Genomic DNA, 13,885 nt, shown 5'->3' with positions numbered 1-13,885 from the left:
ATTGCTATATATTCATTATTATCATATTTCGCGTTCTTCTGGTTGTAAAATAAATAAATAAATAAATTTAAATATTTCTGAGGGCACTGAAAGTCCCATGGACCCTGGGCGCTGTGCCTCCCATGGCTGCAGGAGATGGGAGTCTGCCTGGGATTTGGGGGCCGAGGCTGGAATCTGTGGCTCCTACTCACACTTCCCTGTCCAGTCCCACATTTTGAATGCTGCCTGGGGGTCCCTCACCCACCTAGGGATCTTTGCTGCTCTGAGCATAAAGAGACCTTTTTAGAATGGCCTGGTCCTCTCTACTTAAAAGGATGGAATTCCCACCAAGCCTCCTGTGACAGATGCCTCATTACCTTTCAGCCAGGGGGGTGATAGTCCTTACCAACGTTGAACTGACCCCTGTGGAGGCTGAGCTCTGCCCTCTGGGGTTGCACAGACCACCTTCCCAGCTCCCGCATCAGCTTCCTGTGCCCAAGGGCAGCCCCACCTGGGGACATTTGAGAACTGTCTTGGGTCTGCCTGTTTCAGCTCTTGTGCTGGGGGCTCCATGTGGGTGGGGCTGGGGCTGATCTTCTGTGGGGTGTCCAGATGACCCAGTTTGGGACGAGCCCAGAGCAAGGTGGTGAATTGAACCAAATTTGCCCAAGCATCTTTTTAGGGCTGAAGCCCTGAATCTCTCAATCTTTCTCCACAGGCTGCTGAAACCCATCCTCTTTCCTCTTCTGGATATACCGCAGTTTCGCAGTTTGATACCTGTCCTTAGCTGATTAGTGGATCCATAACCTCCTCTGTACTGGGGCCTCTACCTCTATTGATAAGACCTCAAGTTTGCACAGAACAATTCTCCTTGTCACAGACTGCTTGACATTCCCAGGACCCCGGAGAAAGGTGATGCGGAGTCACTCTCTCACCTCTGACCTCTAGCCCCAGGCCTCTTCTCCAGTTCTCAGCTCTGCCCTCCACTTTCCCTGTGACTTTAAGCAAATCACGCCATTATCTGAGCTTCCAATTTAATCATCAGGTTCTTGCCTTTCTTCATCAGAAACCCACCCACTTCCCTCCACCCCCAGGCCCCCATCATGGCTGGCCTGGATGCTGCCCTGGCCTCCCCCTTGGTACCAGCTGCCACGTCAGCCTCAGACTATCCCTTCTCCCCACAGAAGCCCAAGGGAGCTTTAAAGAATGTAAAACAGGCCCCGCCCCTCCTCTGCCCACAGCCCTCTAGTGTTCCCACCTCCCTCAGGGTAAAAGCCTGAGTCCTCCCCATGGCCCACACAGGCCTGCACGACCCTGCCCCATCCCCTCCCTGCCCTCCCCTCCTCCCTCTCTCCCCCTCCTCACTCTGCTCCAGACACACGGGCCTCCTGGCTGTTCCTCGAACATGCCAGGCCCCATCCTGCCCCAGGACCTTTGCATGGGCTGTGCCTGCTGGGGATGCTCTTCCCCCTTCTCTTCTAATGAATTCTGTCATCCATCTGCCAGGTCTCAGATGAGATGCCACCTCCTCAGTGAAGCCCTCCTAGATTGCCCAGCCTAACTCAAAGCCCCCAGCTCCTTAGAACCCCTTCCACAATCATAATTAAGTCCGATTTTGTGCACTGATACTTTTATTTTCCGTCTCCCTCACTGCAACATCAGCCCCAAGAGGACAGTGGTCTTTGTCTGGGTCACTGCTGTGTTCTCAGCAGGAGAACAGGACTGGAGACACAGCAGGTGTTTAATCAATGTTGGCTAAATGAGGAATGAAAAATGAAACCAACGTGTGATGCTACTCAGGGATGTGGGAACATCTCTGTCCTCATGGACCCCAAAACCTTGATACTCTATAACTCCCGCTTCACCCAACCCACCTGAGTCACCTGAACCCCAGGGGCAGCAGTAATGAAGGGTCGTGGGAGGTATTCCACCCAAGGCCCAGCTCTCCTTGGAGAACACTTGCTGAGAAGCCTGAGACGTCTAGGCCCCAAACCCATTTCCCTGATAGGGGAACCTGAGGACCAGAGAGGGCAAGCCACTGGCCCAAGATCACACAGCACACCCAGGTTCAGACCTAGAACTGTATAGGTAGGTAGAAGATTTCAGAGTTCCACTTTGGGGGGCAGGCCAGCTCCTGGAGGGACAGAGGGGTGGATGGACGGCGGGGCAGACAATGGTGCACAGGCTTGTGGCTTCATGCTGGCTGGAGAGCCTCAGACAGCAAACACCCAGCCCCCAGGTGCCACAGCCTGCCTTGCCCCAGAATGTCTTCTCTCCCATCAGTTGGGTCCCAACTCAGGGAACATGGCCATCCCCCTCAAAGTTTCCAGAAGGGTGCCCAGTCTTAAGAGTGGATGCTACAGGGCACCCACTCCCTCCCCAGGGTCTGGGGGCACAGAAACAGGCAGAGGTGTGGCCAGAGTCCCACAGCAGCTCAGACCATGAGTCTCCCATCTCCTGTCTGTTAACCTGAGCCCCCCACCCAGCGCCCCTAGCCCCCAGACCTCGCTCTACTCAGAACTTCCCATCGTAGGCCCTGGGGCAACGGAGTCATGGCTACTGCAAGGTTTCAGATCCAGCTAACATACTGCAAACCTTCCCAGAGGACGGCCAGCCTCGGCACCCTCCTGGCCACAGACACCGGCACATTCGGACTCTCAACCGCCTCTGGGCAGCCCTGGCCGCGCTTCCAGGTGGAAGACTCCAGAATGGCTTTCTCTCCATTGTCTGGCCTTGGTTTCCCCGCTTCTGACCACCTCTCCTCCTTTTCCAAATGCCCAGGGAGGGGTCACTGCTGCCGTCAACCATGTCTGACCCCCCTTCACCAATGTCCAAGCGTCCCCTAATCCGAGAGGCCAGAGAACGGGGCGAGAAGCCCTTCGGCTCCCCGCTGTCCCCTCCTGCTCCCCAAGACTTCCACCCGAGCCCCACCCGGCACTGGTGGGTGCCTTCCCACTCACCATCCACCACATCTTGGCCGTCATGTCGTAGCAGAGCTGCCATTTGACCGAGGTCTCGCCCGGCTTGCTGGACACCAGGGGCCCAGGCACCTCCATGCTTGGAAGGAGGCAAGGGCAGCCCGAGCTGCCTCACTCGGTCAGAAGCTGGGCCGGCCGCCTGGGGTGCAGGTCCGGGGTCCAGACTTCCATAGCCCCAAGCGAGGGGCTTTCTCTGGGGTAGTCGGAAGAAGGTGCCGGGGACTCTCAGAGCTGGAGATCACAGGCTTGAGAGAGAGGGGGAGGGATGCAGATGCATTGGTCTGAAACACACCAGGCCAGTCTCTTGCAAGTGGCCACCCACAGCCCAAGGAGGCCGTCGCAGGCCGTGAGTAAGTGTGTGTGTGTGTGTGTGTGAGAGAGAGAGAGAGAGAGAGAGAGAGAGGGAGAGAGCGGTCGGTACGTGGATTTGTGAATGAGCCTCTGATTGGGAATACCCCCCTCCCACCCCCGGAAGGCGTCTGGCTTGTCCTTTTCCCCCTCCCCTGCTGATTCGCCTTCCCATCAACTCCATCAGGGAAGAAAGCTCTGGGGCCAGAGGGAGTTGGGGTTCATGCAGTGGGGGGCCTCGACCCTCTCTCCCTCCCTCCCACCCACCCCTGTCTTGGATGCTGGCTGGGGAGGTGCCCAGGCCCCGAGGCCTCATTAACTCCAGGCGGGGCCCTGAAGCCAAGGCACAGCGGATGGTACGTTTTGAGAGGTGGGGAGAGAGAGGCACTCTCGGTGCACAAAGAGGATGGCGTCCGAGGGCCCTGGATTGTTGAGTCCTGGCTGTGTGATCTCGGACCAGTCCCTGGGCCTCTCTGGGCTTCACTCTCTCTGTCCTGAAGATGTCAGCTGACCACTGAGGACAATGGTACGGGTGGGGACGGGGGATGAGACAAAATGCAGACGCGCATAGAAGGGGGTGGGATCATCGTCTCACTTTTTTCCTTCCTTCTCCCAATTTCTGAGCAGAAGCAAGCCAGGGGGATTCTTTTGATCTCATCATCTAATGGTTGTTGTGCATCTATGGAGCGCCGAGGGTGTGCCTAAGCTCGATGAGAAGGGGCTGGTCTCTGCCCTGTGTGGGCTGATGCCCTGGCCCGACACTGGCAGTAGGAGAGACTGAAGGTGGACAGCAGGAAGAACTCCCCGGCCTGGCCAGGGGCTGCTGGGAGCTCTGAAGTGGCTGCAGCGAGGTCTGGCTGGAGAACGTGTGGCGTCTGGTTTTCCACTGGGCTTTAAGCCTGCCAATTAGGAGTGGACAGAGGGAGTGGGAGATGGTGGCAGTAGGACTGGACATGAATGGGGACCGAAGCTGACCCCTGTGGCATCGGGAGTGAGCACAGTGGCACACCAGGAATGGCTGCCCCAGGCCCGCCCCTTCTGCTCTGCCACAAACTTAGCGGATTCTTCCTAAAACATGGCTCTGACGGGTTCTCTTTCCCGCCTACCACCCTCCATGCTCCCCAGGCCCCCACTGAGGCTGGGCCTGGCTTCCTCCTGGTCCCCTCTGTCCAGCACACCCTTCCTCCTTTCGTTACCTGGCGACTCCTATGCATCCTTCAAAACCAGCCCAATATTCCCCACCTGTCCCTGAGGGTGAGAGATAGAGTCAGACAGAGATAAAGAGAAACAGAGACACTAAGAGAGAGACAGAGATGGAGAAACAGAGTGAGTGAGAGAGACAGACAGAGAGACACCCAGCCATGCCCTGTCCATTGTCTGGGCTACACGTACACGCCCTTACCTCCCACCCTGAGAGGCTTGGATTATCAGCCACCATTTTCTTTTTTTAATATTTATTTATTTATTTGGCTGAGCCGGGTCTTAGTTGCTGCACGCGGGATCTTTGTTGCAATGTGCAGGATGTCTAGTTGCGGCATGCGAGATCTAGTTCCATGACTAGGGATCAAACCCGGGGCCCCCTGCACTGGGAGGGCGGAGTCTTAACCACTGGACCACCAGGGAAGTCCCTCAGCCACCTTTTTCTTGTTGGAAAGACATTGTGCAACCCACACCCTCTGGCCCTAGGTTCCAACCCTGAGCACACGGGACTGAGAGTTTCTGTGTCTGGCTTGGGGACTCCCAGAGGACAGGACCTGGGTCTGAGCCCTAGCTGGGACTCCCACACACAACAGGCTCCAACGATCCCTGACCAAGTGCAGGGGTGTGGATCAGATGTGATTATTCAGATCACTGTTATTAACAGCAACTGTTTCTTGACCACCTACTACACGCCAGAAGCCGTGTAAGGTCAGTGCAGACAGGAAAACTGAGGCTCCGAGAAGTTTAGTCACGAACCCAGGGACACACAGCAAGTAGAACTCACTTCTGTGATTTGGGGCAGACGCTGAACACCTACCCAGCTTCCACCCTCGCCTCCTTCGGGTCTCAGCTCAGATGACACCTCCTGAGGAAGGCTCCCGCCCAGCCCCCTGCTTAACAGTGCTCGCCACCACGCACATGCAGCCCCCTGCCAGCTTTATTTCCCTTAATCACTTTACTTAATGATTGTCTGTGGCCCCCAGCTGTGGGGGGGATGTCAGCTTTTGTCTGTCTTCTTCACGGCTTTGGCCTCAGTGTCCAGAGCAGTGCCTGGCACAGAGTAGGCACTCGGTAATCTATTTGTTGAAATGAATGAATGAAGAGCGGGTCAGAGTTTTGCAAACATTGGCATTTCCTGTTGACTCTCCCCAAAGGCATTTTCCTCTTGGTACAAAAGCTGCAGGTCTGGCAAGGGGTTGGGGAGGGGCAAGGGGCTGGGCATGGCTCTCGTGGCCCGAGCGGGGCCACGCCTCAGCCAGCTTGCCCAGCTGAGGCTGGCAGGGCCCAGCCCAGCGGACGCGGTTCACCCACATGGAGGCCCCCGCCCCGTAACTATAATTTGCCTCAGTACCTTGTGATCGTAGGAGACCGTTACCCCACAGATGTGCGGTGGGGGTCAGCCATTCAGACAGCGGGTCAGAGCCCCGTGGCGGAAGGCAGATGTAGGAGGTGGCTTTCAAACGGGAAGGGTGAGAGAAGGAGACTTCACAGGGAGAGCCAGGGAGAGACAGAGGGGCTGAGACAAAGAGAGACACGGAGAGACACACAGAGAGACAGAACAAGAAAGGCCTAGAGACCCAGCCATGCCCTGTGCGACAGGGGAGCTGGTGAGGCTGCTGGGCACGCCCCCCACCCGACACACACACATCCGGTGGAGGGGCCTGGCTCATCAGCTATATCTCCATTCAAGGAAACTGAGACCCCTGCGGGCCAGCTGGATGCCCAAACCCTCAGTGGCAGCTGAGCTGGACCAGGGCCCAGTGAGGGTCCCCCCAGCACCTCCCCCACTTCCCACCCCCCAATCCCAAGGACAGAGGGCCCAGGGCCACTCTGAGCCTCAGTTTCCCCAGCTGCTAAAAGAGGAGGTTAGGTCGGAAAGCCCCCCTCAACCTCCTGCCATGCACAGACCACCCACCCCCTTTTGTCTGTGTCTGAGTATTACTGAACATTTTTCTTCCCGTCCGACCATTTCTAGAAAAAGACTTGGATGTGTTTAAAGAGAAAAGTACAACTCACCACTACAGGCTGCCACCAGTCAAGTTCAGCTGAAAAGATAAATACAATAAAAATCCTCCCCAGTCCTATCCAACTCTAACCAGAAAACAAGCCTGAAGCCTGTTCTGTCTTTCCTAAAAAGATGATCAAGCATTAAAGAGGTGTTGTAGACAGGTTGGGAGCCCCCAAAGGCCATAGGACAAGATCAAATGATCCAACAGATGTGTAACTGGAATCTCAGAAGGACAAGGAAAAGTGGGCAGAAGAATATTTTGAGAGAGAATGGCCCAGCATTGGAAGCTCAGAGTCCTAACCACTGGACCACCAGGGTATTCCCTCAATTGACTTAAAAGAGAGAGAGAGAGAGAGAGAATGGCCCAATAATTTTACAAAATTTAAGACACCGAATCACAGTTCCAAGAAGCTCAGAAAATACCAAACGGAATAAATATTCCCACAAATACATACTCAGACATGTCATACTCAAAACGCAGAAATTTAAAAATGAAGAGAAAATTCTTGAAGGCAGCTGAGGAGAAAAAGACACATGGCTTACAGAGGGGCAAAGACAAGAATGATCACAGACTTAACCGTGGGAAAAAAAAAAAAAAAGGATGTCTTTAAAGTGCTGATAGGAAAAGACTGTCCACCCAGAAGCTTATACCCAGTGAAAGTATCATTTGAATATGGAGGAGAAATAAAGGCTTTTCCAGCAAACAAAAGCTGAGGAAATTCATGATTAGCAAGACACCCATTTTAAATACAAAGACGTAGATAAAACTAAAAGGACAGGGGAAATATACCAAGAAAATAGTCATTTAAAATATACTGGGGGGCTTCCCTGGTGGCGCAGTGGTTAAGAACCCGCCTGCCAATGCAGGGGACATGGGTTCGAGCCCTGTTTCGGGAAGATCTCACATGTTGCGGAGCAACTAAACCCGTGTGACACAACTACTGAGCCTGCGCTCTAGAGCCCGCGAGCCACAACTACCGAGCCCGTGTGCCACAACTACTGAAGCCTGTGCGCCTAGAGCCCGTGCTCCGCAACAAGAGAAGCCACTGCAATGAGAAGCCCGCGCACTGCAATGAAGAGTAGTCCCCGCTCGCCGAAACTAGAGGGAGCCCGCGCGCGCAGCCAAAAATAAATAAATAAATAAATAAACAAACAAACAAATAAATAAAATTTAAAAAGCAGACAAAGCAGACATCATAGCAAGGGACATATATGATAAAAGGGTCCATTTACCCATCCTGAATGTGTATGCATCTCACCACATACAAACAGCAAACAATCCAACAATATACAGTCAAGATGCACAAAACAAAAACTGATAAAGATGAAAGGAAAAGTGACAGATCTACAATTATACTTGGAGACTTCAAACTATGCTCCCAGAAGTTGGTGGAAAAAGTAGCAGAAAATCTGCAAAGAACTAGAAGACCTTGATAACATTATCAACCAACTTGAAATGGCATTTCTAGGACACTCCACCCAACAACAGCAGAATATACCTCCTTTTCAAGTTAACATGGGACATTCAACAAGATAGACCATATTCTTTAATCATACGCACCAAGGTAGGTCATAAAACGAACTTTAAATTTAAGAAAAGTCAAATCATCCAAAGTATGTAACAAAATTAAACTAGATATCAGTAACTATGTGAAAAAAAAATCAGAAAGCTATGTGAAAAAAATCTCCAAAGATTTGGAGATTAAACCAGAAACTTCTTACTAACCTAGATGGAAGAGCCATGAGAAAATACTTTTTATTCAATGAAAATGAAATTCAAAATTTGTGAGATGTAGCTAAAACAGTGCTTAGGAGAAAAATCATAGCATTAAATGCTTATATTATAAATTATATGAATGTACTTAATGTCATTGAGCTGTACTCCTAAAATGGTTAAAATGGTAAATTTTATGTTACATGTATTTAACTACAATTGGAAAAACCACAAGGGAGGAAAAAGTAACCTAACCGTGGGAGTGACGCCATCACCTTCGCATATTCCATCGGTTAGAGCAAGTCGCAGGCCCCTCCCACACTCAAGGGGAGGGGGTGACCCCCCAGTCTGGGCGCGGGGCAGATACGAAAGCTCTTTTCTCTGCACCGGACAGACCTTCCCAGCTCAGGACCTTTTCCCCCCGACCTCCAGTCCTGCACAGTCTCTCCATCAGGTTTCCAGCTGGATTTCATCCTCTTACCATCGCACGACGTGACGCTCGCTCATGCCTTTCCTGTAGCCAAGAGTGCCCTCCTCTGGCCCTTGACCTTCATTCCTGTCTTTCCAGGCCCCACTCAAATGCCACCTCCCCCTGGAAACCTTCCATTACCACCAGAGGCCTTGACCCTTGAGTCAGTCTGGGTTTGCTCAGGCATATTCCTTTCTTTGACTCTTAATTTCCCCATCTGTATGATGGATCCAATGATGTCCTCTTAGCGGCTTTGCTGTGAGGTCCCAATGCAATGTCAGTCTCCAAGCCAGGGTTCTGGGCATGGGACATCCCTTCCTTCTTTCCTTCCTGCCTCAGACTTTTATTGAGCACCTGCTGTATGCCAGGTCCTGTACTGAGCTCTGGGGGACATAGCTCAATCAAGGTAGACCCCAGATTCTCCCCAGGGGAATTCTGGGGGGCCCTGGCCTCATCTAAGCCACACCATTGCCCACCTGGGAGCCGGCACAAGCCTCCTCTATTTACATAGTGGGCAGTTTGTTCTTCACACAACAGCCAGAGGGAAAATAAAAGATGCAGATGTGATTGTCTCACCTCTCCCTCCTATAAAACACCCCATGGCTCCCTGTTGCCTTTGGGATAGAGACCAACATTTCCACCAGGTCTACAGGGCCTGTGATGCCTGAAAATTAGCCCCCTGCTAACTTATCGCACCCCCACTCGCTGTGAGTGGAAAGGAGGTGATATCCAGGGAAAAGAGGGTTCTAGGCAAAGGGTGCAGACAGTGCAAAGACTCTGAGGCAGAGCCATGCCTGGCATGTTGGAAGATCAGTGAAGAGGCCCGTGTGTCTGGAGCAAAGTGAGCGAGGCGGAGAGAGGGAGGAGGGGAGAGAAGGGAGGGGACGGGGCAGGCCGTGCAGGGCCTTGTGGGCCGCGGGGAGAACTTGGGCTTACCCCCAGGGAGGTGGAACCCTGGAGGGCTGTGGGCAGAGGAGGGGCGGGGCCTGACTCAGGTGCTCACAGGCGCTCCCTAGTGGCTGCTTCGGGGAGGACAGACGGGGGGGCGCCGGTGAGGACTGGAGCCGAGGGCCTGGATGGAGGGGACTGAGCTGGTCCAGGTGGGAGATCCTAGGGCTGCGTCAAGGGGAGGCAGAGGTGGAAGGAGAAGTGCGCAGATTTAAGATAGACTTTTGAAGGCAGAGGCGACAGGACTTCCTAATAGATTGGTTACGGAGTGAGCAAGCAGGAAGTCAAGGATAACATCAAGATATCTGTCCCCAGCACCTGGAAGGATGGAACTGCCATCTGCAGACATGGAGACGACGTGGGAGCAGCAGGACTGGGGACCAGGAATAGTTTCGACCTAATGAACATCCGCCTGGAGATGTCAGGTGGATTCATAGATCTGGGGGGCTGGGCTCCTTTGAGGCTTGGATAGGGGGACAGACAGGCAGAGAGAGTAGGCCCTTGTTCCCGTGGGCTGGCTGAGGGCCTAGGGCTCTTTTTCGACCTTGTCCCCAGAGCCCTCTACACACCCGCACACCCACCACTCAGGGCCCTCTGTCTGGGCCCTGGAGCTGTCCGCGACCCCCGGTGCTGAAGCTCCAGCTCCAGGCAAGAACCCGGCGCTGGACAAGTGCCTGGCAGGGAGTGCGCGCGCCAAACGTATCCCTGACTTCACCCACGAAAGCAACACTCTTTCGGTGCTATTAGTCTGAGTTGGTTTCTATGCCTCGCACATCCCAACCTGTATTGTACAGACCCCCAAAGAGAAGCAGGTGTGCGTCGCTCTAAATCTGTTCCAAACTCCCTACTCTATAGGAGGTTACTGCGCCTTTAAGTATCACTGATGCGTCACTCCTGACGTCACAATCACCCGGGCTTCAAAGACAGGCCTGAGTTCAGGCTGTGGATTGGCTGATGGGCTCATGAATATGTAGATAACCTCCACCTCTACCTCGTTCTGGTAGGCTCAGGAAAGAGGGGGCGGAGAGGAGGCGGGTCTGGGGCGGGGCGATGCGCTGGGGGCGTGGTCAGGGGTGTTTTGGTGCATTTTGTTCCCGGCTGTGTCTCCAGTAACTACCTACAACAGCGCCTGGCATACCGCAGGCGCTCAGTAAATGCCTGTTGACGTTCGAATCCAGTAGGAGTGATGTCCGAGAGTTCACGTTTCTGATTCGGGAGATCCTGTGTTGCCTTCTCTCAATGTTATATTATAATGACAACGGCTGTTATTCGTGTGCATTAATCTTCTTGATCGTATCAATAATCCTGGATGGTGCATAGTATTTTACAGATGAGGAAACTGAGGCATGGAAAGAGAATGAGGTTGTTCAAGGGCATGCACACCTTGAATAGCTCACCAAAAACTGAGGACCCAGATGTGAGCATGCCGGTCTCTGTACTCGTGGCCCTCACGTCCGTCCAATGACACCCTGTTTGACCACCACGTGCCCTGCTTGCATCCTCTGTGTAGCTTTGAGGCCAACCAGGCTGAAGGGCTCCCTGTTCTGTCACTAGGGCCCGGGTCATTCCCAACTCTACACCTTGGCCAGTACCGTTCCCTGTGCTCGGAAGATTACCTGTGCCACCACCCCAACCCAGCGCCTCAGAACTCCAGGGTAGGAGGGTTTCCCGGCGTGGGAAACCGCACGTGCAATGGCCTGGCAGCTGGACCACATTCATTCTGGAGAGAGGAGGGGGCAGAAGGGAGGTGGGGCTGATCCCACAGGCTTTAAGGGACGGGCTAAGAAATTTGGGCAAGGTAGCTTTTATGTCCCAGGAGAGAGCCCAGGGATCTCCTCACCACCTCATCCAGCGCCCAGCGCGCGCGCGGCACACGTTGGGTGCTCAATATATGCTTGTGGCATTTCAAGTGAAGGCTCCAGTACTACTAAACGAAGGCGTGAGTCTCTGCTGCCCCCTGCTGGTGGCCAGCAGCGAAGCCTCTGGAAAGTGAATTTTCCGCGAGACTGATTTGACACTTCTGTAGTGCTTACTCTGGGCTTTGTAAATATAAACTCGTTCATTCCCACAACAGCCCTCAGAAGCGTGCCCGATTAGACCCATTTTCCAGAGGTGGGGGGACTGAGCTGAAGAGAGATCGGCCACTGGTCTCATAAATGTCATAACTGGGATTCAAACCCTGGGCAGTCTTCAGACTTAAGCTCAAGCCTCCAGACTTAAGCACTATGATTTTAGGACATTTAGCGAGCAAATACTATGTGCTGGGCTCTAGGGGATAGAAGAGTAAATAAAACAGGACAGGCACCGATGACCTGCTATTTTAGTTACTGTAGCTTTATAATGTGTCTTACTGTTGTATAGGGTAGTGTGGCATAGAGGTCCAGTGGGCAGGCTCTGCAGCCAGCCACCCAACCTCTCTGTATTTCCATTATCTATCTGTGAACTAGATCCGACCACCTGGGGTTGCTGCGGTGATTAAATGAGTTAGTTAATTCTAATAACTAAAGCACTGGGAACAGTGCCTGGCACATAGTATATGCTCAATAAACAGTCATTCATTTCGGGACATTCCAGCCTTGCTTCACTTACAATTCAATTATGCACATGAATTTGAGAATTGGTTTATCCACTTCCAAGGAAACTATTGCAAGGATCTGAACTGTGATGATGTTCAAGGTTCATCAGGGAGAGAACTGATCCTTTAAGATCATGAGTTGCCCTGGGTACCTCCGTCATCCACTTCACCACTTGTCTGTTTTTTGTTTTTTTGTTGGTTGGCTGGTTTTCTAAAAAAAATGTGTATCAGTAAAATGTTACCGTTTTCTCTCTGTAGATTTTTCTAGGTTTATTCCAGGTACTTTGTAGTTTCTGTTGTTGTAGTTGATGAGGTTTTGCTGATGTGTTAGTTACCATTGCTGCATGATGAATTACCTTAAAACTTTGTGGCTTAAAACATTTATTATCTCAGTTTCAGAAATCTGGGGTGCTTAGCTGGGTCCTCTGCTTCAGGGTCTCCCACAGGCTGCAGTCAAGCTGTTGTGCTGGGCTGGGGTCTCATCTGAAGGCTCGACTGAGGCAGGATCTGCTTCCAAGCTATGTGGTTGCTGGTAGACTTCAGTTCCTCACTGGCTGTTGGCTGGATGCTGCCCCACCCCATTCCTTGCTCTGAGGGTCTCTCTGAAGGGCAGTGGAGCAGTTGAGTTACATGTAGGTACTTTCCCCCAAATAACTCCCACACTTGTCTTTCCCATTCTTCCATCCTTAAAAAAAAGGTTTTAAACCTAATTATTAATTTCCTGAAAGATAACTAAATATATTCACCTTGTAAAGATTGCAGCTGAGGTTCAACTCTGCTTAATCCTGGCCTCTAATTCTTCACTCCCCCCAAAGCCACCCCATCGTCATTTTGGTGAATACACTTCTAGCCTTTTCTTTTTTTTAATAAATTTATTTATTAACTTATTTATTTTTGGCTGTATTAGGTCTTCATTGCTGTGTGTGGGCTTTCTCTAGTTGAGGCGAGCAGGGGCTACTCTTTGTTGTGGTGTGTGGGCTTCTCATTGTGGTAGCTTCTCTTGTTGTGGAGCACAGGCTCTAGGAGCACGGGCTTCAGTAGTTGTGGCACATGGGCTCAGTAGTTGTGGCTCGCAGGCTCTAGAATGCAGGCTCAGTAGCTGTGGCACACGGGCTTATTTGCTCTGTGGCATGTGGGACCTTCCCAGACCAGGGCTTGAACCCGTGTCCCCTGCATTGGCACACGGATTTTTAACAACTGCGCCACCAGGGAAGTCCATGTCTAGCCTTTCCTTCTCATTCTTTTTTTTTTTTTAAGATTTTTTTTGATGTGGACCATTTTTAAAGTCTTTATTGAACTGGCTACAATATTGCTTCTATATTATGCTTTGGTTCCCTGCCCATGAGGGATGTGGGATCTCAGCCCCCTAACCAGGGATCAAACCCGCACCCCCTGCATTGGAAGGCAAAGTCGTAACCACTGGACCACCAGGGAAGTCCCATCTTCTCATTCTTACAATCATATACACGTCCTCAGAGAGAATGTTTTAAATACATATATCCTTCTTTCTCTCTCTCTAGCTCTCTCACCCCCACCCCACCCCCACATTGGATCACACTCTCTCTGGAGGAAGCCAGCTGCCATGTCATGAGCAGCCCTATGGTGAGGTCCACGTGGTGAGGAACTGAGGCCTCCAGCCAACAGCCATGGGAGGGAACCAGCTTGG

The sequence above is a fragment of the Mesoplodon densirostris genome, chromosome 3 (genome assembly GCF_025265405.1).
Source record: "Mesoplodon densirostris isolate mMesDen1 chromosome 3, mMesDen1 primary haplotype, whole genome shotgun sequence".
Classification (NCBI taxonomy): domain Eukaryota; kingdom Metazoa; phylum Chordata; class Mammalia; order Artiodactyla; family Ziphiidae; genus Mesoplodon; species Mesoplodon densirostris.
The sequence above is the reverse complement of the archived record's forward strand: the minus strand, read 5'-3'. Positions refer to the sequence as shown.